The sequence below is a fragment of the Petaurus breviceps genome, unplaced genomic scaffold (genome assembly GCF_028583685.1).
Source record: "Petaurus breviceps papuanus isolate PSGF00001 unplaced genomic scaffold, PetGlider_PUasm1.0 108, whole genome shotgun sequence".
NCBI classification, from domain to species: domain Eukaryota; kingdom Metazoa; phylum Chordata; class Mammalia; order Diprotodontia; family Petauridae; genus Petaurus; species Petaurus breviceps.
The window spans coordinates 3,001,931-3,024,767 of record NW_027185593.1 but is presented as its reverse complement, the minus strand read 5'-3'; the positions used below and the strand labels follow the sequence as shown (position 1 = coordinate 3,024,767).

The window sequence follows — 22,837 nt, the reverse complement described above, 5'->3', positions numbered from 1 at the left end:
CCATCATATGTATATTGAGTACACCCCACTTTGTTTGGCAAATAGTCTATGCTTCTTTAGCCCCTTCTCTAAGTAAACTGAAGTGTGTGTGTGCATACACAATCCAGACACACATGTAACACAGCCATATGTGCATATACATGCACACATATGGATGGAAGCATGTGTGTACGTATGCTTCTGCTCCTTCACAACCAGGAAATGAAACATCGATAGCTCTTGGATTTGGTATTTGAGGTTTTTCACAATCCTATGTCTACCTTAAGCACACCTTACCTAGAGTACCATCCAGTCCGACTGGATGCATCTAAGAAGCACTCAAATCATAAAGCATTTGAAATTCATATAAAATATTTCCCTCAAAATCCGAGGTAGCATAGTGTCCTCCTCCTATGGATGAAAACAAATCAAGGCTCAGGGAGACCTGGGGTGACCTGGAACCACACATTTGGCACTAGAAGGAAGCTACGAGTGCAACTCCCTCATTTTACAGGTGAGGTAACTGAGGTCCAGAAGTGAGGCTGCAGAGATCAGGAGGCCCTCAGACAGACAGTAATCACAAACCCAGTTCTACTAACAACACTCTTTCCACTATACAACACTGCAATTCAGACTCTCAAACTTTTGCTCATCATTTCAACATCTGGGAATGCCCTCCCTAAATCCTCCCTATCTGACTGCTCTCAACGTCTATTTGTGTTCAGTAAGTCATCACACATTTCCTTTGTGACATCTGTAATTGTCCTGAAGCATTACATTACATTTTGCAAACATACATCTTCATCTTCCCTACTAGACTCTAGGCTCCTCAAGGAAGGCATCTAGTCCAACCTAAATCAGAATTCCTATCATCCCCAAAAAGAAGTAATCCAGGATCTACTTGAATATCTTCAACAAGGTGGGACCTACTACAACCATCCCAAATGCTGCTTCCAGATAGTTCTATGTGTTAAGGTACATGGATCCATAATAGATGGAGGGCTAGACTTGAAATCAGGAAGAGTGAAATTAAAGTCTTGCCTCTGACACATATTAGCTGGGTGACCATGAGTAGGTCACTTAATCTCTTAGTGGCCCAGGCAAATCTCTAAGAAGTTACAAATGTTGCTAATTTGCCCTGGCGAGAGGATTTTTCACACCAGGAATTTTTAACATGGATGAAATCACAAGTTTTGACCAAAAAAAAAAAAAAAGTTGAAAGCTTCTTCTCTGTAGCTTATACCCAACGCTCCTAGATCTGCCCTAAAAGGCCAAAGCACAAGTAACCTCTTTTTTTTGGGGGGGAGGGGGGTTTGCAGGGGGGAAGCAGGGCGATTGGGGTTAAGTGATTTGCCCAAGATCACACCAATAGTGTGTCAAGTGTCTGAGGCCAAATTTGAACTCAGATCCTCCTGACTCCAGGGCCAGTGTTCTACACTGCCCGTGTTCTACACTGCACCACCTAACTGACCCACAAGTAACCTCTCTTAAACATGAGGGTCCTTCAAATACTTGAAGGCAATTATTATATATGCTAAAAACTCTTTATCTCTCTAGACTAAATAGCCTCAATAGTCCTTGCAAGGATCTTTGGCCCTTTCAACATCCTTGCCGCCGATGACAAACTATATACAATTCTTTTCATCACCCAGTACAGAGCAGACTATAAAATCAACAGATATTTATGGATCTGATTCCACAACATATTCCATATCAGGCAGTAAGGTTTCATAAGAGGCAGAATAACAGGTGTTGAGAAAAGACTACTAGACTGGGAGGCGAGGACCTGGGCTCATACTCAGTATTTGTGTGACGCTGGGCAAGTTATTGGGAAATAATCTTGAGTCCTCACTTTTTTCACATGTAAAATGAAGGGGTCAGATTTCTTTTGATTGGGAAAAAATTAATTTAATAAAAAATAATAAGAATTGGCTGAATTTCTATCAACCGAAAAAATAATTAAGAAATAAAATATGAAGGGGCTGGACTAGATAATCTCTCCCAGCTCTGATATTCTAGGGAACTATGTTTTAGAAATTAAGGCCTAATCAAGTTCAGATAGAATGATTCTATGCTACTGAATTTCACTGGGGAACATAGTGTTTTTGGCAAAGGCTTACGCAATGCTACAGAATCGTGCTTCACTTTTCCCCCTCACACCTGTCCACTCAGTTTAATTATGAACTTGAAACAGTCCAGTGCACTAAAGATGGCATAATTTGATTCAGACAGCAATAGGGGCCTTCCTGGGTTTTCTTAGCCACCAGAGCCGCTACAGCCAAGAAGTGGGGTCTACAAAGGAGGGAAAGAGGAAAGGAAGGGATACGGATGGTGAAGGGAAGGGACCGCTGAATGATAGGCTTCTATTGATACAGTATCTTTAGACATAGGAAGAAGCCTGGACAAAATGTACATGTTCAGTTCCATCTCTGACTCTTAACCAGATATTCCTTCCAGATCTTTGGTAGTGTATCATTGACTTAAATTAAATGGTTAACATACTACTTTTCTCCTCTCCCCACCATTTTTTTTCCCTTTCCCCCAAAAAAATTTGTTTTGCTTCTAAGAGAACCAGATTTGAAATCAGATGACCTCGGTTAGAATTCCAGCCCTACTACTTACCACCTACACAAACTTGGCAAGTCATTTCCTCTCTCCAGGCCCCAGTTACCTCATCTTTCAAATGAGAAGATGTGACTAGAGCAACTCTAATTCCTACCAAATCTGCCAAGTCTCTTAGTAGCGAAATTAGCTAAAATGGCAAAACATCTCACCAATTCCCACTTCTTCCCCATCTCTCTCTCTCTCACATACACACACACACGTATGTATGTACACATATATACACCTTTCTATTTCCTTAAAAATAAATATTTACAGTTTAAGAGAAGCAGTCTCCAAGTTATAGTCATAAAGGGTTAAATATTGGCACTAGATAAGCAGACAGTGCACCTTCGAATCACCTGGCCTTTGTTGCCAGGCTTTGTACTTTGACTCCTGGCTCACAACAGAAACCATCACAGACCTAGCCTGACATTCCACCCTAAGTGTCCCACCAGCCTCACTGGATGATGCCTTCTAAGGCCTCTCCAATCTCAGAGGCAACCCACAATCAACTAAGCAAGGACCTTGAAAAATGACAAAACCTTGAAAATGACAAAGTACAGAGAGGCAGCAAGGCAGATCCAGCTCCCCTTTACTGGAAAAAAAATGTTTAAGAATAAAATTAGGAAACAATTGAGCTTCAAATCTCAATACATATTAAGCATCTACTAATATGATAAGAATTATACTTGGTCCTGGGGAATACATAATCCTTAACTTCATAAACTCACGATCTGGGGGTAGAAGGATATGAGAGTACAGCATTCATGTCTCAATAATATTGAGATTCCCTTTTAGGCCTGAGATTCAATAGAAAAAAAATCAATACTAGCAAATTGGGGTAACTTCATCCATTTAAGTGAATAAGAGAATGTTATTCCTGCCATTTCTAACTCATCATAACACAAAAAAACCCCTATAATGCAAAATAACATTACTTTCATGAAAGAAGTAACAAGCAAACTGAGGTCCAAGTGGGAAAAGATCATTTCCAGGTGAGGAAGTATCATTAGACTTCAGAGAAGAGGTGGCATCTAAGCTGGGTTTAGAAGACTGGTAGAATTTCAACAGGTAAATAGAACAGGACGAAGGAGAGGGGGAGGATTTTTATAAATATAAGGAACAATGAGCAAAGGTCCAGAGGTAGAGCATATCACAGGCAGTGGCTACTGAACCATGCACTTTCACTGAGGCATAAAGATACAGAGGTAAGTGGGGTGAGATAAGAAAGTGCCAAACTCCAGAGGCCCTGGAATGGCGAAGGAGGAGGGACTTGATTAGATAGGCAATAAAGAGTGACTGAAGGGTTTTGAGCAAAAAATGACAGATACAACAAACATTTTGCAAGTGTTTACAGTATATAGGACATTAAGGTTAAAAAATAAAATTAGTCCCTGACTTCTAAGAGCTCAGACTGGATGAGGAAACTTAACTTAGCCATAAATGAAAGACAAAGTGGATGGGAATAGAAACTACAGGTAGAGATACCAGTTAGAAAGCAAACACAACAGTCCAGGTGAGTGGTAATTAACAAAGGCCTAACTAACAGTGTAAAGGTAGTAGGAAGAATATAGGGTAGCTAGGCGGCTGAGCAGATAGAATACCAGGCCTGGAGTCAGAAAGACCTGAATTCAAATTTGGCCTTAGAGAGTTACTAGCTATGTGACCCTGGACATGTTGCTTAACCCTATTTGCCTCAGTTTCCTCCTCTCTATAAAAAGAGCTGGAAAAGAAAATGGCAAACCAACAAGAAGCAGTAAGAACAAAGTGGTAGGGACAGGATTCCACATAATTTCTAGAGAGTAGGAAGAATCACCAGCCAAAATTAAAGTATTTTGGTTTTGTTTTTTAATGCAGAGAGGAAGCAGGATTCACTGAAACTACTGAAACCTCAGCCTTCATGGCAAAACCCAGGGGTTAGTCTTAACTATGGCTCCACACTGCAGTGTGTGTGTGTGAGAGAGAGAGAGAAAGAGAGAGAGAGAGAGAGAGAGAGAGAGAGAGAGAGAGAGAGAGAGAGAGAGAGAGAGAGAGAGAGTGTGTGTGTGTAATGAAGTCTGCTACATGACAACTCAAATTAACAGCCCTTGTTCTGAAGAAAGCCATATTTATAATCCCCCCTACCTCCCAGGGTAGTGGTGAGGGTCAAATGAGTTAACAATTATAAAACACTTAGCACAGTGCTTGGCTTACAAGTACTATGGAAATGGTAGTTATTATCATCATTATTTAGTTCAGAATTATCTTCAACTATTCTTTGCCATCCCTATTCTCTGGGCCCCCAGACCAAAGCACAGTCATTGCAGCAAACAAGCAAGCCCCTAGTCCTCTAACCCAGGGAAGAAAATCAAATGTGTCCTGAATTCGGCACACAAGATGATCAGACTACACCAAGACCGGGCAGCCTCTTTCAGACTAGAATCCTGTTCTCATTTCGACTTTGCCATTCTGTTCCAATACAATTCCAACTGCCTAAGTGGTGACTAGTTAACAAGTAAACAATTTCACATCACAGAGTTAGAGAGTTGGAAAGCACCTGAGAACACAATGTCAGAGCTGCAGGAACTTTATAAAAGTTCAGACTGGAAGATGGCTGACCCCCAGAGAGCATCTTGGCCCAGAACTTCATTTTATAGATGGGGAGAAAAGCTGTCCAGAGGGTAAAGTGAGATGGTTCAGGTAACCACTGGCTGAGAGGGCCTCTCACACCCAGGCCAACATTCTCTCTGTTGTATCACTATGCTATTTCCTTGCATTCTCACTGGACATGTCATCCAAGGATACAAACTGCTTGAGAATTAACCTGATGTTGGACCCAGGCTACATGAGCGGGTTTTCTGTATATACTGATGCACTTTTTTATACCCACATCAATGAAAGCCTTCACCTTCATTTCTCTAAGCCTGCTCCCTCATTTGTAAAATGTTTCATTTCAAATAAGCACACTTGAGTCCTTCATTCTCTAAATTCAAGTGAAGTATTTACATGGTAACTGCCATGATACTCCCTAGAACCAGGGTTCTTGTGAATAGTTTTCCAGAGTTCCATGAACTTGGGTGGGGAAAAAAATTACATCTTTATTTTCACAAAATTCTAACTGAAATTTAGCATTTCCTTCAACTATGAATTTAGGCAATGAACCACAAAAGTATCAACAGTATCTATGATTCTGTCACCAACAGAAATCAGATTATTTTGATATCATATTACAACTGTTACAGTTCTCAAAATGTTATACACTCATCACTACTTCAAAACTCCTATACATATACCCATGATTAGATTACATGTGAGCCATCTTCCTATCCCACAGACTGTATTTTGAACTTACTAGTTTCTCTTCTAATCTCATGTATTTTTATTTTATGCATTTTAAAACATTTTAAAACATTGTGAGAAGGGATCCAAGTTTCAGAGGTAAGAATGAGGGCAAGTGGACAGAAGTTGCAGGGAAGCAGATTGCAGTTCAGTAGTAGGAGGACTTCCTAATTAGAGTTAATAATGGAGTGGACTGCCTTGTAAGGTCCTTAGCTCCTAGACACTGGAAGTTTTTAAACACTAGATGACTACTTGTCAGGCATGTGGCTGGCAGTGCTTGGCATATAGCAAGCACTTAATATGTTTCTGATTGATTCATATTTCAGATAAGGATTGAACTAGATGATTTCCAAGGAATCCTTTGGCCATGGAATTCTATGAAATAAAACCAGTGTATCCTGTATAATAATAACTCACATTAGTAAGGTAGCCTGGCAGTACCAGATTTCAAGCTACAGTACAAAGCAGCAATCATCAAAACAATCTGGTACTGGCTAAGAAATAGTGGTGGACCAGTGGAACAGATTAGGTACACCACACACAATAGTAAATGATCATAGTAATCTAGTATTTGATAAACCCAAAGATCCAAGGTTTCAGGACAAGAACTCACTATTTGACAAAAAATGCTGGGGATATTAGAAAGCAGTTTGGCAGAAACCAGGTAGAGACCAATATCTCAAACTGTATGCCAAGATACAGCCGAAATGGGTACATGATTTAGACATAAAGGATGATATCATAAGCAAATTAGGGAAGCATGGAAAATTTTTACCTGTTAGATCTATGATAAGGGAAGAATTTATGGCCAAATAAAAGACAGAGAGCATCATAGCACATAAAATGGATAATTTTGATTACATTAAATCAAAAAGGTTCTGCAAAAAACGAATGCAGCCAAGACTACAAGGAAAGCAGAAAATTGGGAAACTAATTTTATAGCAAGTTTTTCTAACAAAGGCTTCATTTCTCAAATATAAAGAGAACTGAGTCAAATTTATAAGAACACAAGTCATTTCTCAATGGATAAATGGTCAAAGGACATGAACAGGTAGTTTTCAGAAGAAATCAAAGCTACCTAGAGTCATATAAAAAATGTTCTAAATTACTATTAATTAGAGGAATGCAAATGAAAAGGACTCTGAAGCACCACTTCATAACTCTCAGATTGACTAATATGACAAAAAAGGAAATGACAAATGCTGGAGGGGTTTGGAAAAGTTGAGACACTAATGCACTGTTGGTAGAATTGTGAACTGATCCAAACATTCTGAGTAAAAGACAGATTAAAACAGCCCTCTAACCAAATTCCTTTTTATTGGGATTTGGGGCAGGGGTGTAAGAAGAGGGTGGGAAGATTCTCAGATACCTTCCCCCAAACACAACGGTGCATTGTGATCTCACCCTCCTTGAACTCCTTTATTGTCAACATCATTCATTTTGCACTTCTACATAAACTGTGTGACTCCAGAAAGCCACCTGCCTTGTCTGAGCCTCAGGCTCCTCACATATAACAAAGGAATACCTTTATAACCAGTCCTCGTCTCCCTCTCTTGCACTTCGGGCCCAATAAAATCAAATGCCAGTGGGTCATCTCCAGTTGGATATCCTACTGACATCTCACATACATACATACAGAACATACATCTTTTCCACCTAAATCCATCCATCCTCCAAACTTCTCTATTTCCTTTGAGAATCTTTCCAGTCACCTAGGCTCCCAAACTTCAAGTCATCCCTGATACCTCTCTTTCATTAGTCCTAAAGGATTCTTGATGACCTCCACAATTTCTGGAACCAATTCCCTTCTCTCCATTCACACTGCCACTACCTTTCTCATCTAAACTAATATCACAGCCCTCTAAAAGGCCCTCCTGACAAAGAAAGTCCTGGCAAAGAACTGGAAATTGATCATTTGGGGAATGGCTGACCAAGCTGTGGTATGTGAATGTAATGGAATACTCTTGTGCTATAAGAAATGATGTGCACGCAGACTTTAGAAAAACCTGGAAAGACTTATATGAACTGATACTGAGTGAAATGAGCAGAATCAGAACACTACACAGTAAGTGTGACGACTGACTTTGATAGCCTTAGCTCTTCTCAGCAATGCAAGGATCTGAGAAAACTCCAAAAGATTCACAAAGGAAAATGCTATCCACATCCAGAGAAAGAACTCTGGAGTCTGATGCAGATGGAAGCACACTATTTGCTGTCCTTCTTGCTGCCTTGTTTCTTCTTTTTTGTGGTTTCTCCCCTTAGTTCTAATTCTTCTTTACATCACAACTAATGTGAAAATGTTTAATATGAATGTATAAGTAGAGCCTATATCCCTGTCTTGGGGAGGGGGAAGGAGAAGGAAGGGGAAGAAAATTTAAAAACTCAAAATCTTATGGAAGTAAATGCTGAAAACTAAATATAATTTTTTTTTAAAAAGGCCTTTCTGATTCCTGTGTCTCCCCATCACTCCAAAATCTTCAGTTTCCAAAATAATGCAACTAAAGAATAGGTCTAACTATGCCACACCCCTGATCAAGAATAGTGGGTCCCTACTGCTTTCAAAATACAGTAAAATGCAAATTTCCTCATTTGCCTTTAAAGCCCCAGAGTTTAGCTCCTCCTTCATGTCTTTGCATAGGTAGTCCTTAATAACTAAAAGGCACTCCCTTCTCCCTGTCTTCTGAAATCCACAATTCCTTTAAGAATCAATTTTAGAGGGGCAGCTAGGTGGCGCAGTGAGTAAAGTGTTGGCCTCAGAGTCAGGAGGACCTGAGTTCGGTTCCAGCCTCAAACACTTAACACCCCCACAAAAAAACTAGCTGTGTAACCTTGGGCAAGTTACTTAACCCCAACTGCTCTCCAAAAGGCCAAAAAAAAAAAAAAATCAATTTTAGAGGCCAATGCCCACAGAAAGTCCTTACTGATCATCCTGGTTGTTCATACTCTTCCTATCCTCAAATTATATTTCATTTCTATTTACTTAGGATTACATGATCACAGATCTAAAGTGAGAAAGGATTCCAAATGCCATTTAGTACAACCTCTTCATTTTACAGATGCTGAAACTGAGGTCCATTTATCAGTTCATATGCTGTTTTACCCAGCAGAACATAATCTCCCTAAGAAGAACGATTTTCAGCTGTTTCTGTAGTCCCAACACCTAGCAGTGCTTGCATAAGACAGGCACTCAATAAGTGCTTGCTGACTTAAAGGAAACTACTATTATTTTCACTGGCTACCTCACAGAATTTTAAGAGTCCCCAAGAACATTAAAATCTTCAAGGTGAACAAGCCAACTTATATATCTGGTGTTCAAATACTCAGCAGTTTACTAAATCATTGTATATAGAGCAAATAGCCTTTCAGCTATTTTCAGTTCATAACATTAACACATGCCCTGCACAAAATATTGGAAATTGAGGGGATGCTCATCAATTGGGGAATGGCCAAACAAGTATATGATTAAATGACAAGTTAAAGGTTTCAGAGAAACCTAGAGGAAGTTACATGAACTGATGCAATGTGGGCAGACCTAGGAAAACATTATACACAGTAACAGCAACTCTATGATGATCAACCGTTAATGACTCAGACAATGATTCAAGACAATTCTGAAGGACTTATGATGAAAAATGCTATACATCTCTAAAGAAAGAATTGATGAAGTCTGAATGGAGATCAAAGTTTTGTTTGTTTTCTTTCCCAACATGGCTAATGTGGAAATATGTTTTGCATGACTGGACATGTATAATCTATATCAAATTTCTTACCTTCTTAAGGAGGGGAGAGAAGAGGGAGGGAAGGAGTTTGGAACTTAAATTTGTTTTTAAAAAGACGTAAAAATTGTTTTTACATACAATTGAAAAAAACTATATTTAAAAGCTTTAAAAAACAAAACATGCCCTGGGGTATAAGTCATATTGTGACCTCTGGAAGCATATCTGAAAAGGAATCCTATTTAGTAATAATGACCTTTGCCCAATCCTAAAAACTCCTAATCTTCCCTTAGCCCATAGGTTCTCAACATGTAATCCAGGGACCCCAAGACCCTTTCAGAGAGTCCACAAGGTCAAAATTATTTCATAATAATATGAAGATGTTTTAATTTCTAGTAAGGTAAATACTGACAGATATAGTCACAAAATATCAAAAGCTCTTTGGAGAAATACTAAATAAATCTTAAGAACGTCAAGGGGAAAATTACTAATATGGAAATGTTTTACATGATTGCACATGTACATCTATTTACCATCTCAGGGAGGGGAGAAGGGAGGGAGAGAATTTGGAACTCAAAACTTAAAAAAAAAAGCAAATGTTAAAAAAATTAACATATAATTGGGGAAAAAAATAAAATAGACATTAAATTTTTTTTAAAAAGAATGTCAAGAGGTCCTAAAACCAATCATTTTGAGAATTACCACCACAGTCATTACATAATAGTTTATGGATTACCATGGGCAAGTCATGTTCCTTCTGTAGAGACATCTGTAAAATGAGAAGGTTGGACTAGATCACCTTTCAGTTCTAACACTGTTCTAAGATCCCATCCAACTCACAGAATTTCGGGAGTTGAAGGAACCTCAAATACCATGTATTCCAGCCCATAGCTTACTGAGAATCCTGCTACATTCCAATAGAAGTCTTAGGAGCCTTTATCTGAGAGGGAATCCACTACCTCCCCGAAGAGCCCATTCCACTTCTGGAAAGTTCTGATTGTTACAAGTTTTTCTTTACATCAAGTCTCAATTTTCCCCTTGACAAGTCCCTTCCATTGCTCTTATTCTGCTGACTGGGGCCAAGCAGAACAAACTGAATGCCTTTATACCTCTTCTACGTGGTAGTCTTCCAAGTACTTTAAGAACCATTGGCACATCTGCCCTACCTCTCATCTTCTCTTTTCCAGGTTATCTATCTCACATTCCTTCACACTATCCTAGCACAGCAGGGTCCTTCATCATCATGGTCCCCCTCCTCTAGATGTTCTCTAATTTACCAATGTAACTGATGCCCATGACTGAACAGAGAGCACTATAGTACGGTCTGACTAGAGTACTGTCTCATTCTATACACCATTTCTTTCATGAAAACCAAAATATTCACTTTTTTGACTGCCATACCACAATATACTGCTGATGAATATTAAACTTACAATCCACTAAGACCATGACATTCTTCTGTGTTCTAAGGACCTTTCCACATCTTACACTGTGTTCTATATTCTAATGATCCTTTTGAACACTAACATTTCATATTCTATATTCTATGAGCCTTGTAAGCACTAATATTCTACATTCTAAAATTCCTCTCTGACGATCTACATTCAAAGATCTCTAGATTTTAAATTATAAAATAAACCCTTCTAATTCTGACGTGTTCTAAATAAAAATTTCACTTGTAACATAAAGCAGAAAAAGACATTTAACCTAAATCTGAATACAGACCTAAAAAGTAGAGAGACAATTCTGAAGCCTGAATCAGTAAGCAGGGGATTCCTGGCTACATAATAGTCCCACTTAGTGCCATAGAGACTCAGACTTTCAAGGAATTTCACGCCAAGAAGTCCAATCGGAAAGAACTTGTTGCCAATGTAACACTAACCTTGCTCTGGAAAGACTCTGGTGACCCAGGAGGGTGTAATTACATTTGTTACAGACACATCCTGCTGACAATGAAAGGTGTGATGAAAGCTTCAAAATTCACTTGGGCATGAAGGTGGGAGAGCTGACTTTAGAGGAGGTGGTTGAGGAACAAGCAACTCATGCCAACATGAAACTGCATGGGAGTTTGAAAGTTGCCTTCCTGTTATTTGCCATAGGGGGTGTTATCTCTGAAACAAAGTACATGCGTGAGGTAGGTCGGTACAAGCAAAGTTACAGTCTAACATCACATCAACAGAGATAAGAATCCACTGCCTTTCAAGACAACAGATTCTATTAAGTTGCTTCAAGGCACAGTGAGTCTGAACTTTTGTTTTTAAATTATAGCAAAAGCCTTTGAGGAACAAGGTATTCCAGACAGCTGTTTTTCTGATAGCTGAAGGTTATTAAATACTTCCCAGCCTTCTTAAAAACATACAATAAACATAATTTAAACTTTTCTTGACAACTTAAAATCACCACTGTAACATCTTATGATAGTGTGTTATGTGGGGAAAAAAAAAACGAACTTGGGAGTCGGATGAACTGAATTTGACTCATGGTTCCTACCTACACTTACTCGTGTGACCATAGACGAGCCAATCAGCATCATGTGGTGGAAAGAACACTGACTTGGGGATTAGACAACTTGGATTTATATGCTAACAGCTACTCACAGATGCGTGCATCATCTTCTTGGGCAAGTCCCTTCACTCCAAAGCCTTAGTTTCCTCATCCTTCAAATGAGATGACTAAATAATCTTTAAAGTCTTTCCCTGTTCTAAGCCTATGCTTCAAATCACTTCAACCTTATGAGGCTCAGTTAGCTAATCTTTATAATAAGAAAAATCCCACAGTCAACCCAAATTAATTCATTTTCGCTCTCAAATCGGATTCACTCAGTTGTGGTCTACAACTAATGTTATTTTGCATTTCTATAGAACTCTTTCTTAAGAAGTCTTACTTTAGAAAGTAGCCTGTATTGAGTCAAAAGGGGCATAAGTGAAGAGAAGAGGAATATGATACACTGTGGGACTGTGTTTTGTTTGACTATGTGTCTTTGACTATGGTTTTTCTTTTTGTTTTCAATGGGAAGGAGGAGCAAAGTGAAAGGGGAAGTAGGATAGGGTCGTACGCCTAAAATAAGAGAACAGAAGGAAGGTCAAGAGGAATCACAAACAAGCAAGACAACTTTGAAAGTTCCACGTGGAATTTATTATATATTTGAAAAGAAAGCTCTACAAAAGAAATGTGCAAATTCATGTACAATCTTCTGTTCATTTGTATTTGGAAATATTCTATTTGACATTAAGTTTAGAATAAAACAATATTTTTGATCCATACTAATATCACCTACCACAAAAAATAAGAATGTGAGCTGCCAGAAAATATCTTATGTTTGCACAGTGCTTCACAGTTTACAAAGCACTTTTATATATATTTTTAAATCCTTAAAACAAGTCTTGGAGATAGCTGAACATAAACACTATTGTGCCCATTCCCCAGAAGCACAGGAGAAGGAAAATCTCTTAGCTGAGTTTTCTTCGAATAAAAAAGGAGAGTTGCTTGTTGAATCAGGAAGACACCAAGAGCTGTTGTTTCAAGGAGATTCAGCAACAAGACATTAACAGCAAAGGCCAGGAAGATCCCAGGAAACAGAGGATGCTTGATAAATAATTGTTGAATTTCTTTATCTACAAATCCACTTTCTCCCAAGTATAAGTTCTCAGGCTACAAGGGGGTGATTTTCTGAAATCCATTCCAGGAAATGTCATGAATTTTCAAAACATAGTGCCTACATTTCCCCAAAGCACTTATATTTAATTTGTATTATGTTTGTAAACATTTCTCATCTCCCCTACTACCTACTTCTCTAGTCCTAGCCAAAGCACTTAACCTCTCTCAGCCTCAAGTTTCTTTGTCTATAAAATGAGGATAATCACAGCACCCACCTCCCAGGGTTGTTGTAAGGATAGATGAGGTATCTGTAAATTGCTTTGCAAACACTAAAATGCTAGATGGATGCTAGCTATTACTACTACTACTACTATTACTACTAGCTCCATATTTTAACTTGGCATTGCAGATAGTAGGTGCTTACTAAATGGTTCCAGAGACTACAAAAAGACCTGGGGATCTAACTGGCCACAAAAAAAAAAAGTGTGAAAATAAAAAGAAAAGCTCATTCTACCAATTCAGGTCTTCACCTTCTTGGTAATGTAAAGTGAAAGTCTAGATTTGCCTAGAGCACTGGGTTAAAACTTAATGGATTACATAGCCCTATGCCTCAGAAGCAGGATCTGAACCCAGATCTTCTGGGAGGCCAGCTCTAAGGTATCTCAGGTGCTAGAGATAAAAAGATTTTCAGGAGCACATTCTTCTAAGAGAGACAAGACCCAGTCAGACATAAAATCCCTGAGGCCCATCTCGGGGTCAGCCCTGACTTTCCCTTCTCCCTTAGCACCCATTACACAGTTTTCAAATCTTGTGGATTTACTAAACCCAGCCACCACTCTTGTCAAGCCCCACATCACTGCTGCAATTGGATGATTCTAACTGGTCTTCCTGTTTCACTTTCTCTCCTCTTGAAGCTCTCCTCCACAGTCGCCAAATTGTTATTCCTAAATCCCAGGTATGGCCATGTCACTTCCCTGATCCCTTCCACAAGAGAACTTACACAGTTCTCTTGCCACAGGATAAAAAACTAACTCTCCTATTAGAGATGGAAAGCTGCAGCCTGCCTCTCCAGGCTTATTTTCCATCATTCTCCTCACTGCAGGCTCCAATGGAATGATGAGCTATTTGCATTTTCCTGTGCACAATACAGTCCCTCCAGGATGCTTTTGCCCAGGAGGCCTTGGATGCTCTTCCCCCTACCACGCCTTAAAATCTCTAGCTCCTCCATGAGGTCTTTCCTCCTCATCTCCCAACTGATGGTCCCCATCAAGAATGATTTTTGATTTATAAACAAAATTTATTTTTAAAAAAATAAATAAATAAAATTATTTACTCATCAGTGTACACACCGCCAACAGTAAAATGTAAGTTCCTGGAATGCAGAGCCCTGGTCCATGTTGACCCCTGGAAACCAAGAACCCCTAGTACTCAAGGACTCCAGCACCTGAGGACCCAGGGATCCCCAGCATGATCCCTTGCATGGAACTGTTTTTTGACAAATGCTTGCTGCCTGGCACTGAATTCCTGGCGGTTTTCTGAAGAGGCACCTGGAGTTGGCCTTAAAAGCTAAAGAGCATTTCAACAAGTGGTGAAGGATGGGAAGAGAGAAAGGCCTTTCTAACACAGAGAATGGCTAGAACACAGGCACAGAGAAGGGTGGGTTTTGGGGGAGGAAAAAGTAGTTCTATTTGGCAGAGGCACTGGAGGTGCCAGGCCATGGATGGCTTCCTGGTTTCATGCCTCCTGCCTCCTCACATTCTAATTCTTCCTCCACAGAACTGCCAAAGTGATTTTCCCAAAGCACACATCCTTGTGTACTCCAACCCCAAACTCACCTCAACTTACTCTTTTAGCTTTAATACATATTGCTCCCCTCCACATTAGAGTCTAGGTCACAATTATAAAAAATGTGGCCCCTAACAAATAACTGGGAAAGATTTAACAAAATTTAAAAAATACAACACAGCACTGATTATGCTAATTTGTGGCTAAGTGCAACATGCAGCCCACAGGGATTGAGGCCTTTCTGAGGCGGACTCTTACCAGTCCAGGCTATCTGGCTCTCACACAGAATGTTCCTTCTCATCTCCAGGTCTTTGCATGTCCTCTTCACTTCTGTCTCTGAAAAGCACCAGTTTCCTTCAAATCTTAGTTTAAGCACCACCAAGACATGAAGAATGTCTTGATCTTCTCCAACCTCAGTGACCTCTCTCTCCATCAACAACTGTTTTGTAGCTACTCTGAATTAGACTCATGTATGTTTGTCTGCCTTGGCAGAATGATATACACCTTCTTAAAGGAGGAGCAATTTCACTTTTGTCTCTGTATTCACAGTGCCTAGTAAGAGGCACTTTAAAAATGCTCATTTATTGATCAGTAAGAACTCTGAACTTTACTCTGTATTCCATCTACAACCACTGAAAGGATTTGAGTCCTTCTGTAATAATGGAAGAGTGCTAAGATCATTAGATAATGAATCTGGCAGTGGTATAAATGATGGATTGGAAAAGGGACGGGCTGTAGGAACAAAGCCTAGACCCCTCTTTCCATTGCAATGGCTGTCAGACATCCTCAATTGCTGCAACTCATCCTTGTCCACTGTGGTCTCCAATCCTGCCCCCATCCTATGACTACATAGATTTGTCAAAATTCTTCCCCAAAATGTAATACCTAGATGAGATCACAATGAAAAATGGTAACAGAAAAGGTCTGTACCAGGAAGGAGTCAGTGGAAACAGAGAAAAGGAGACAAATATGAGATATTATGAAGGTAAAGTTAGGGTAACTGAAGTGTTATTGGAGGTGAAGGGAAATAAAAAAATCAAATACCAAGGTTTCAAACACAGTAGATTTGATAAGTAAGTTTTTTACCACTTACAGGAAAGAGGCATAATAGTTGTCTGAAAGGTAAGGCTGCCTCATTTTATCAGGATACTTACAAATGCAGATATATCCATGCTAAGAGACTATTGGCTTCCAATCCACTATATATACAGACATGTGGGGGTCCTTACCAAAATAGTTTCCAGACTCCTTTACTATCCTGGTAACCTGTCTCTAGAAGAACTCTAGATTTTCAAAATGCAAGACTTAGAATTTTATTTAAACATTAAACAATTTAAAATTTTTATTTAATACTCCAGATGTGGTTTGATCAGGTTAGAGAACTTGGGACCATTATTCTCCCTGAGCAGAATGCCTCTGTTAAGGTAGGATGGACCTAGTCTATTCAGGGAAATCACCATGTATGAAGTCTCCATGGAAATAAAAGGATATTGTACCAAGCCATTTAATTATGTTAAAAAGTAAATCAAAAAACTTGTTCAGAATTCTGGGTTTCTGACTGAAGAAAATTTCTGTTTGAGTTGTGATGACAACAACACTGATCCATCAAACAAATACCACATGGACAGATAACCCCCTTCCCCCAAGATAAAAACAGCTGACATTATATAGACCTTTGAGGTTTACAAAGTATGTTACCTAATCCTCATTCAACAGAACAACCCTGGGAGTTGGTAGATAGCTTTATTATACCAAAGGTATGATAAAATGCCCATTTTACAGATCTTTGTTGAGACAAGATTCAGACTCAGATCTCTCCTAAGCCTAGCACTATACCTTGTTAATTCTAGTAGAGAAGTATGTATTATACTGAACATAATTATATTTCTTGAAAGCAGGGCCTGATTGTCTTTGTATATATACCCAGTACCTTCCCCAAAATAAGGGTCTAAAGTTTTGGACTATACACTATAGTTCAAAAAAGAGATCTCTTTGAAAGTAAATATAGATTTAAAAAAAAAGCCAATTACATAGACCATACTTGTAGTATAGCTGTGGGATATAGGTAAGTGCCAGGGAGTACATGCTCAACCCAATATCATATAAAGTACCTAATATGTGCTCTGATCCAAACAAGCCTAATACAAAAGCAGTATTAGCTTCTGCCTTCAAGGAGCATAGTCTAACTCAGAAAATCAGCTTAAGTGGTTTCTACCACTATCCAGCTTTTAAGGTCACTTTAATCAAGCTTTATTAATACTTGGCTAGAACCAGTTGAAAGTGCTTTCCTGACTAAGAAGCTCTGGCATACTATGGCATAGAACCACTAAAAGTTAGAGCTGATAGAGACTCCCTAATCCCATAACCCCTCCCCAAATTTTATAGCGACTAAACAGGTTTCAAGCAAGAGAAATAACTTGCCCAAAGTCACCTGGCCACCAAGACCTACACTCCAAGTGTCCTGACTCCCAGTTCAGTGTTCTTTACAACATACCATCGAGGACACTCAGAATGACACCTCAGTTTTAAAGCAGGTCACTCTAAGTACACATGCTTTGTGTCTGGACACTGATGAAGACTGTCAAACTCACAAATACAAATAAGTGCTGATGTACAAACGATTATTAGAAAGTGTCAAATAGTCCCTATTTGGATGGTAGCAAGAAGACCTGTTTAAAGTCCCAAAGTCAGTCACAGCTTTATGGGGAAACACTCCAACTACCAACTTTAACACCCTTTCCCAGACATTTGAGAGAATCCATTTTCCAGATGATACTATACCCCCAAAATATCTTTTCCAGACATCTGAATCCATTTTCCGGTGATACTGTACCCCTAAAATATCTTAAGAGTCCAGAACAGCCAGAGTTCCCCTCAAAACACCAAGATTAGAAAAATTCCAACTTCTATGAGCTTGGAAACATTTGGGAAACATCCCAAACCTCAATTAACCACAAAATAAGATCACCAGAGAAGGAAGGAAAGAGTCTCCAGCTCAGCAGCAGTTACACCTAGAACAGCGTTTCCTGAATGGTGTTCGTTCCATAGAACCCTCCTATTCCATACTATGTGAACAGAGGTTCCATGAGAAAATATCAACGCTAATTGTTTTGTCCTTTAGTTTATTTCTTAAACTATTTTCATGTGGCAATTTTTGAGCATATAACAGGTTTAAATTTCATCTGCGAAGAATTCTATGACAGATGAAATTTCCATGGCTAGCTACCTTTTTATCCTAGAGTTTTTTTCCCCACATCCCCAAACTTTCCTATGATTTATGGATTCTGTCGATATACTTGGAGCCCAAGTATTTCCAGGGTACATTTGTGTTGAAGCTCTGTCCTAAGGGTTGGTTGGCAGCTTCTAGGGTGAAAGCTGCCTCAAGAAAAAAGCTACTTTTTTAGGTTATAAAGTAACCTATGATTCCTTTGAATCATTAAACTGTGCACAAATTTCACATCCAAGTCAATAGCCAAAGAGTGCTTCAATGTTACATGGCCTCTGGTGATATTGCTAAACTGGAGTCATGGAAACCACCAGCTTTAAACAGAAAAGGCCTGGTAGCAGATCTGAGGAGGAAGAGAACAAACTTGGTGCTCTGATATTTCCCAGTCTCATTCAGATCACACTTGCCCTATTACATGCGACAGCACATGAGGGAGGAGTGCACAGATTAGGGTAGAGGTCCCCAACAGGTCAAATGGCAAACCTGATTTGGTCAATCTTGAGCTGGCAAGCTATAGAGACTTCTCTAAGGTTTGAAAGGGGGTGGGGGCAGGGAAAGGGGAGGAGAAAAGAAATGGGAGCAAAGAACAATGGCTTTAAAAAAATGCCAATCCCGTCCTCTTCTCACCTAGGGATAAGGAGGCTGGAAGCTGTACTCCACAAGATCAAATAATCATCTCCAAAAAGGAAGTCTTACACTTTTGATCACTTAGGGTACTCAAACTTTCTCACATCACACTGAAAATAAATGGATCCTTGTATTAGACTATGACCCAGCAAAGGGAGTGAACAGGGCCCAGCCTCAGCAAGTAGAAATTCCTCTGGTTGGAGCCTACACAGAATGCCAGGGACTGAGGAAGGAAAAGAAAGTATAATGAACCACAGAATGGCATTAGGCCTAAATCCAGTGAACATATTTGCTGGCAACTGGTGTGAGAAGACTTAGCTTCTCCAGTCCAAGGTGAAAAGCTCAATGTCCACAACAGCAATCTTCAGCCAGTTTTCAGAGTCCCTGAGTCACTCCAGTATTAACACTCTGGGCAGCAAGTAAACCTCAGGTGTATGGAGCAGGGGCATGAAGGCAGTTTATGCACATACACTGATACATAAATACATAAACACATCTATACACTAGCAGAAACAGCCACATCTCTCTCCAAGTACAAATACCTTTACTGTATTTCCTTCAATATTTTCCTAAAGGGTGAAAACCATGGGTATACAGGAATCCTACCAAACTGACCACCTCCTCTTACAATTCCTCAAACTCCTAATGTAATTACCACACAATTTTTTAAGAACATGCACAACAGGGGGAGGGGTGCTAACCTTAGACAGTGATCAGTGAGTCAAAGAAATCACTGGGAATGATAAAACACAGTATAATAAACAAGGACCCTTTTCCTCTCCTTTCCTCAAACACATACCAGTAGTAACATTCTATGGTTTATGGTAAATGAACTACATAGACTCCCAATTATTCGAGCCCAAGATATTTCAGTGAAACAGCAAAAACCACTCTCATGTAGGCTGTCCATTTTCAATATCAAACTTAAAAAAGGCAAAATTTTCTTGGGCAAATTTTATATATCAAGATGAGCAATTTCTAAGGTAGTCTCACCCTGAAGAAGTAGCTGTTACTGGTTGGTAATTAATCTAATGGAGGAGCTGACCCACACATCCTCTTGTCCTCTTTCCCCCCCCCCCCCCCCCCCTCCCCCCAAATTCATATACGGTAGAACTTCGGCTTTAACAAAAGGGTGTCCAAACATCAATCACGTTTTGGAATGCATCTAAAGCCATTCTCAAAGACCCTGCCCACCCCCATACCTAGCACCCTTCTCACATGTGGCTACCCTGCTCTCTCCAGCAGAGCCTTCCTGTTTCCATCCTCAAGCTGTTTGTTCACAGGCAGACAGCAAACATCTCCAATGATCTTTCTTTAAAAAAAAAAAAAACAACCCAGCTTCTGCTCTGGAGAAGGGAGGAGACAGACTGTGTATGTGACTTCAAGAACTGCCTGACTGCCTGTTTGGATAATTCTTCTATCAAGAATATTCACCAGGTCCATGGCATTTTATTTCCATTTGGTGGCAAGCAATCTGAATGAGCCCCTAGTCATACATGCCAGGGGTCTTTTCCCCTATGCACAGTAATATTAACTTCCCTCCTACAGGCCTAGTATCCTGGTCACCCTCTCAGTTTGTCTGATATCTATCTGTTCTTTTCCGGTGGCGAGTGGCCTAGAAAAATGGCTACAAATTCACTATAAACCACCCCTATCCTCCCCCATCCCCCTTTCCACTAACATCTACAGTTACACTAATTCCATATACACCCCAGCCTCCTCTTTGGTTATTTTTTAAAAGTTCCCCTTCTCCTTGGTTCCTCCTAACCTCTTCCCAACCTCCCCCAGGTTGAATCCTTTGTACTTTATAAGCCTCTCTCTCATCTGAGAGTTGAGCAGATGGATTTTGTCCATGAGCTGGGGAGCACTCTGGGAAGGGGAAATGGAGACTAATAGAGGCCACCCACAGTGAAGGGGGGGGAGGGGAAGAAGCCCACTGGGAAGCAGTTGGAGGGGGGGGATTTTGGCCATCATCACCATCATCTTAATTTTCCAAAGTAAGGCACGATCCCTCCACCAAAGGACAAACCTGAAAGGGAGAGTCTGGGGGAGGTAAGAGGGTAAGGGGATGGAAAAAGTAGTATCAAAACATGGCCCTCAACAGGACTATAAAAAGTATCTAGACTCCAAATCCCACCAGCTTTAAGCCTTGAGAAAGGGGAAAAGGAGAAGGGTGTGGGAAACTATGGGAAAAACCTCCCTTCCCGAAGTGGGGGAAGGGCACGATACTATCCAGACAGCTCAAAATCTCCGGTCTGAAAGGGTGGAGTGGGGTAGGGGTGACACAGGAAGACCTCCCCCCTCCAAGCCCCCTCTCCCCCCGGCTAAGGGAAGAGTCCGAGGGCTGCAGACACCAAGCCCCAACAGGCCAGACCCCTGCAAAGGGGGGGTGGGGGCTGTGCATGTCAGACAGAACAAGAGAGAAAATAGGAAAACCACACCAAACCCCAGCAGCTTGGGGCCCTGCAAAAAGGGGTGTGTGTGTGTGTGTGTGTGTGTGTGTCTGTGAGAGAGAGAGAGAAAGAGATGGGTGTGTGGGTGACAGCGGACACACACACGCACACTCGGGATAAACCTCTCCTGGCCCTCCCTTCCACGGGGGGAGGGGGACAAAGTGCCCCGGCGGGTTATCTTCGGGGGCGGGGAGCACCCACCTAGGTGCACCTGGGGGAGACCTCCCCACCTCAGTCTAAGGGTTTCCTGAAAACAAAGCCAAGGGGAGGAGGGCTGCTGCTGAGGAAAGGGGGAGCAGAGTGAGGAAAAGGGGGTGCCTGAGCAGGGAGCCTCAGAGGACGGAGAGGGGCTTTATTAGGGGGCAGAGAAGCGGGAGGGGGGACCCAGCAGGAAGTCTGGGAAAGGGAAGGGGAGGTTTTGGGGAAAAGGGAGGGTCCTGGGAGGGAAAACTCAGCAGGGAGTCTGGGAAGGAGGAGGGGGAGTCTCAGCAAAAGGAGGGGTCTCAACTGAGGTGGGGGGAGGGGGAACAGGGAGTGTGGGGAAAGGGAGGGGTCTTAGCAGGGGGGGGTCAGGGAAGGAGGGGAACAGGGAGCCTGGGAAAGGGGGGGGTTACGGGAGGCGGGGGAGGGGGGTCTGAGCAGGATCTGAGAGAAAATGCGTGTCTCGCCACCCTTTCATCCGTCCGGGGACTGCGGGCGGCAACAGCACCAAGTCCAGGACCAGGAGCAGGGTCGCCCCCGCCCCCTGCCCAGGGGTTTTACCTCAGGGTCCGGGCGATCACCAGTGGGGCCCCGCAGCCCCCACCCCCGCTGCTGCCGCCGCCCTCCTCCTCATAGCTGGGGTGGGGGGCCGCCGCCTCCGCCGCCGTTACCGACGCTCCTCCTCCTCCTCTTCTTCAGAGTCTGTTTGCTCGGTCCTACCCGGCCTGTATTCTCTTTAAGCCCCGGTCGCCGCCGCCACCGCCTCTTCCTCCCCGCCGGCTCCGACTCAGGCTCCGGCTCCGGCTCCCCCTCCCCCGCCCGCCGCGGCGGCCCGGAGCCCGCCCCGCAGCAGCCAGTGTGGGCAAAGCGACGCCTCCACGTACGCCGCCAGCGTAAGGGCAGCGCCGGCGGGGGAAGGCAGGAAGAGGCAGCTACGCCACGTTTTTGGCGCAGACGTCTTTCGGGGATGCCGGCGGCGGGTGGAGGGGGAGGGGTGGGTGCTACGCCACGCTCTCGGCGCAGTCGCCTTTCGGGAAAGGGGGGAGGAGGCAGCCGCTACGCCGCGTTCTTGGCGCAGCCGCCTTTCGGGGATGCCGAAGTGGGAGGAGGACGACGACGACAACTACGAGGGGAGGGAGGAGTGGAGGAGGAAGAGAAGGAGGAAACGTGCGCAGGCGGCAGGCCGACCCCACGCAGCCCGCCTGCGCAACTGGCGCAGGAAGTGTTCGAGAATGAGAGACTGGGCGGGATAGGCAAGAAGGAAGCGCGGAGGCGGCAGAGACGCGTCTTTGAGGGAAGCCGAAAGAGCTGCCGTTTCACGACAACGACCG

The 22,837-nt window shown here is 41.8% G+C and overlaps 1 protein-coding gene across 1 annotated transcript in view; it reads right to left on the bottom strand.

Annotated features, from left to right (window-relative positions):
* Nucleotides 1-22,346, bottom strand: part of CSNK1G2 (casein kinase 1 gamma 2) — a 103,597-nt gene extending 81,251 nt beyond the window's left edge. The window contains exon 1 of the mRNA XM_069072812.1: nucleotides 22,068-22,346. The gene's annotated coding sequence lies outside the window, so the exon portion shown is untranslated. The remainder of the gene's footprint in view (nucleotides 1-22,067) is intronic.
* Between the last annotated feature and the right edge of the window lie 491 nt (nucleotides 22,347-22,837).